Source organism: Battus philenor, unplaced genomic scaffold, assembly GCF_028537555.1.
Source record: "Battus philenor isolate CCGP_79_NKW_IND1 unplaced genomic scaffold, ilBatPhil1.0.hap1 SCAF_25, whole genome shotgun sequence".
Classification (NCBI taxonomy): domain Eukaryota; kingdom Metazoa; phylum Arthropoda; class Insecta; order Lepidoptera; family Papilionidae; genus Battus; species Battus philenor.
Genome location: NW_027181688.1, coordinates 11,958,120 through 11,963,119, shown reverse-complemented (window position 1 = coordinate 11,963,119; position 5,000 = coordinate 11,958,120). Strand labels below are relative to the sequence as shown.

The 5,000-nt window shown below is 51.6% G+C and overlaps 2 non-coding genes across 2 annotated transcripts; both read right to left on the bottom strand.

Moving 5' to 3' along the window:
* Positions 1-1,043: 1,043 nt before the first annotated feature.
* Positions 1,044-1,200, bottom strand: LOC137925050 (5.8S ribosomal RNA). The gene has a single exon (XR_011107633.1). It is a non-coding gene; the product is annotated as a 5.8S ribosomal RNA (ribosomal RNA).
* An 816-nt stretch (positions 1,201-2,016) lies between these two features.
* Positions 2,017-3,920, bottom strand: LOC137925063 (small subunit ribosomal RNA). Its single transcript, XR_011107645.1, has one exon. It is a non-coding gene; the product is annotated as a small subunit ribosomal RNA (ribosomal RNA).
* Between the last annotated feature and the right edge of the window lie 1,080 nt (positions 3,921-5,000).

Below are 5,000 nucleotides of genomic sequence, written 5' to 3'. Positions count from 1 at the left end.
GCCCTTCGGACGTCGAGTCCGCCTACCGTACACCACCCCCACCGTCGCGATCATCGCGCGTCGCAGAGCGAGTGCGCGTGCGCGAGGCGCGCGCGTCGCGAGTCCTTAGAGGTCTCTAGACGCGCGCACGCACAACGCAACGCTGCACACACAACACGCGTTGCGCGATGAACGACGACGATGACGATGATGATTATGATGATACGAGCGTAAACGAAAATCTCGACACGCATACGCGAGCGCGAGTACTTTTCGTTAGCGATCGATCGTCCGGCCCTTTCGGTATCGGTCCGTATCGATACGATAATATAACGTTCGCACTGGAACGACGACGCGTATCACCGACATAATACGGATGCGTAGCGACGACGAGCGGTGAACTCTCTCGCATCGGGCTAGGCGCGCGCGCACATGAACATCACGTAATGTTTACTTACATATGTTTGTGTGTGCGTTACGCTTGCCGCGCAAGAAAACATTCACCGCCTGCCGGTCGCATCCGTCGGAGACGCGTCGTCTGTGCTTCCGATATATTTTATTATATCGTATACACGAACCGATGAGCTCGGACGAAGACCGCACTACGAAGACTCGCGTCTTAGCGATGCGTGTAATCTTTTCACACTCGTTTCATATTCAATACAATTCGATATATTTAAACGGACCGTAAACGCGCTCCGCGCGTACGCGGACGTGAGGGGTGCAGCACCCCGCCGTCCGTCGTCCGTCGCGAAGAACGTTCAACGGAAACCGTCAATTGTTCGAAAGAGCGCGCGCCCGCTCGCCCGCGCGCGGTAGTGCGGCAGCGGCAGCGCGACGACAGCGACGGCGGATAGTGAGAGAGAGAGAGAGTGAGAGCCGCGGCGGCGCGGACGAGAGACTCTTATTAGAGATCGTCCCATCGCACCGTCCGCGAGCTCGTTCATCACCCCCCACCAACCCGCCGCCGCCGCGTCGCGCGTCACCGCCGCGCGCATCGACCGGCGCGAGCGCACGTAGCGCGCGTTCTACACCGAACAGTGTGGTTTTTATATTTTAACAGCCGGCCCTCAGACAGGAGTGGTCCTGGATATTTCTCCACGGACCGCAATGTGCGTTCGAAATGTCGATGTTCAAATGTGTCCTGCAGTTCACACTATGACGCGCAGTTAACTGCGTTCTTCATCGACCCGCGAGCCAAGTGATCCACCGTCCAGGGTAATGGTTTTTTCTTAATGTTGTTATTACTTACGGTAGCGGCCTACGGCTCTCGCCGTCGGCCACTTGATTGTCCGTTTTTATGTATTAACGTCGAAAGTTGGTCGAATTCATGTGCGCCGAGGCGTTCATAAAGAAACGGCACCGAAAAAGCTTAACGCCCCGACGCGAATCCTTTAGAATGATGAACGACGACGACCCGCGCACCCCCCAACGAGCTGGCGTGACGCACGACATTGTCATCTTTCTAACCGCTTAAATTTCGTTTTGTATAGCGCCAACCGACAATAAAGGGCCTGAGCTAGGCAGTGGGGATTTTCACCGCTTCGAACGCTCCGTTTGGTATGCCCCGGTCGGCGCTCGTCTCTCGGCGTTTTTCCGCCACCCGGCCGCTTCGACGGCGGCGGAGGCAGCGGCGGCGGTAGCACTTTCGACGAATGCCACCACCGCCACCGGCCACCGCCACGGCGCCGTCGCCGCTGCGCCGTTAGGCGTAATAGACGCTAGAGACAATTATTTCACATTTTATTTTTTATACATATATACAAACACGCACACACACACGCACGCACACGCGCGCGCGCTCGTCCGCATTAGATACGAACAGCAGCGCGCGCGCGTACGTACATATATATGTATATATGTCGTATATATATATCATTATGGATGTATTACATATATATATGTGTAAACACGGTATGTACGAAGTCGTCGTCGTCGTCGTCGTCGTCGTCGTCGCAACAGCAACAACAGCAACAGCAACAGCGGCGCAACAACGTTCGTGAACATATCACGCGTCTCGCACACATACACACACGTTAATGATCCTTCCGCAGGTTCCCCTACGGAAACCTTGTTACGACTTTTACTTCCTCTAAATGATCAAGTTTGGTCAACTTCCCAGCAACGCCGACGGCCGTGAAGCCACCGCGTGTCGGTCCGAAGACCTCACTAAATCATTCAATCGGTAGTAGCGACGGGCGGTGTGTACAAAGGGCAGGGACGTAATCAACGCGAGCTTATGACTCGCGCTTACTAGGAATTCCTCGTTTATGGGGGATAATTGCAAACCCCAATCCCCAGCACGAAGGAGTTTCAACGGGTTGCCCGGGCCTCTAGGCCAGGGAGAACATGCTGATTCCTTCAGTGTAGCGCGCGTGCGGCCCAGGACATCTAAGGGCATCACAGACCTGTTATTGCTCAATCTCGTGCGGCTCGAAGCCGCCGGTCCCTCTAAGAAGAATTTTAATACGTCGCCAGTGAGTTGCGCCACCGGAGCGGCGCACACCTAAATGACGACGCCTATTTAGCAGGCTAGAGTCTCGTTCGTTACCGGAATTAACCAGACAAATCGCTCCACCAACTAAGAACGGCCATGCACCACCACCCACCGAATCAAGAAAGAGCTGTTAATCTGTCAATCCTTCCGGTGTCCGGGCCTGGTGAGATTTCCCGTGTTGAGTCAAATTAAGCCGCAGGCTCCACTCCTGGTGGTGCCCTTCCGTCAATTCCTTTAAGTTTCAGCTTTGCAACCATACTCCCCCCGGAGTCCAAAATCTTTGGTTTCCCGGAAGCTGCCCGCCGAGCCATCGTAGTAACGTCGGCGGATCGCTAGATGACATATTTACGGTTAGAACTAGGGCGGTATCTAATCGCCTTCGAACCTCTAACTTTCGTTCTTGATTGATGAAAACACCTTTGGCAAATGCTTTCGCTGATGTTCGTCTTGCGACGATCCAAGAATTTCACCTCTAACGTCGCAATACGAATGCCCCCAGTTATCCCTATTAATCATTACCTCGGAGTTCTGAAAACCAACAAAATAGAACCGAGATCATATTCTATTATTCCATGCACGAAATATTCAAGCAGCATTTTGAGCCCGCTTTGAGCACTCTAATTTGTTCAAAGTAAAATTGTCGGCCCATCTCGACACTCACCGAAGAGCACCGCGATAGGATTTTGATATTGAACCGCCGTTTTACCGACGGCTCACCGACGATATGCTCCGCAGACGTGTCAGTATCACCGCGGATGCGGTGCACCGACAGCGCGGCGCACAAATGCAACTACGAGCTTTTTAACCGCAACAATTTTAGTATACGCTATTGGAGCTGGAGTTACCGCGGCTGCTGGCACCAGACTTGCCCTCCAATTGTTCCTCGTTAAAATATTTAAAGTGTACTCATTCCGATTACGAGGCCTCGTAAGAGTCCCGTATCGTTATTTTTCGTCACTACCTCCCCGTGCCGGGAGTGGGTAATTTGCGCGCCTGCTGCCTTCCTTGGATGTGGTAGCCGTTTCTCAGGCTCCCTCTCCGGAATCGAACCCTGATTCCCCGTTACCCGTGACAACCATGGTAGTCGCAGAAACTACCATCGAAAGTTGATAAGGCAGACATTTGAAAGATGCGTCGCCGGTGCTGGACCATGCGATCGGCAAAAGTTATCCAGATTCATCAAAATTAACGACTTCGGACGCGAGGCCCTCCGTCGATTGGTTTTGATCTAATAAAAGCACTCATCCCATCACTGGTCAGAGTTCTGATTGCATGTATTAGCTCTAGAATTACCACAGTTATCCAAGTAACCGAGGTAAGATCTAAGGAACCAAAACTGATATATTGAGCCATTCGCGGTATCGCCTTAATACGGCTTGCACTGAGACATGCATGGCTTAATCTTTGAGACAAGCATATAACTACTGGCAGGATCAACCAGGGAGCTAGCTAGTAGAGCTAACACACACCAACACCGCACATACGAGAGATATGAGGGTGATGATGATATGATAGACGTGTGACAAGCGACGCGTCGGACGTTCGAAACGCCGTGACGCGCCGGTGCCTAGGTAGCTTTTTGCGTGCGTGCGTGCGTGCGTGCGTATTTATTACAATACACACACAACACCACACCGCAACAACAAAATGAATTCGTTTTTCTATCTGTTCACGGAGGAAAATGTATATCTCAACACTCGCCTCGCGTTCGTCCAGATTTACTTTGGACGCGGCATCGCGTCCGATTCATCGGAACGTTCTTTGACGAGACACATACAAATCTTCACTTTTATAAAATATCGTTTCGCAAAACGAACAATGACCGATTTCCAGCCCGGTTTTAGAGAGATCCGAAATCCTTGATTTATATATCATGATCGACCGTCGCGCGACTAGCGCGCGACGAGCTCGTTGATGCGATGCGTTAAGGGCCGCCCCGAAGTCGACTCGGGAGCCCAACGCCGTTCGCGTTAATTAAACGAGACGTTCTCTTACGCCTTCCGCTCTTACATAACGGAGACGTCGTCCGACACAGTTTACGGTGTGTTGTTGTGGGGAGATGATCCCCTTTTTCTTCCCTCCTCCGCCGCCGCTGTGTCGTTCGTGCGTTTGTCGGTTATAGAAGTTTCAGTTTCGGGCGTTCTCGTTGGTGGCGCGCGTTGTTTGTGTATCGGTGTTATTAGTTTTGTTCGATTCGCGCGCGTTTTCTAAGAATAATTTTTAAATTTTTTTTTTTTTTTATAAAAAAAAAAAAAAAAACTAAATCTAAAAAAAACGCAATCTCCGCAAACAAACTAACACCACCACCACACACACACACACCCCACCAACCAAAAAAACACACTCCACACTCCACAACCACCAACAAACAAAACAAAACAGAAGAGCATCGGAGAGAACTCGATTCGGCCGACCGGCGCGTCTCGCGCCAGTCCCATGTATATGCGGGAACGACTGTATGCGTCTCCGCGTAGCGCTATAGAGCGTTCGCGTATCGATTGCATACCACCGATCTACATATCTA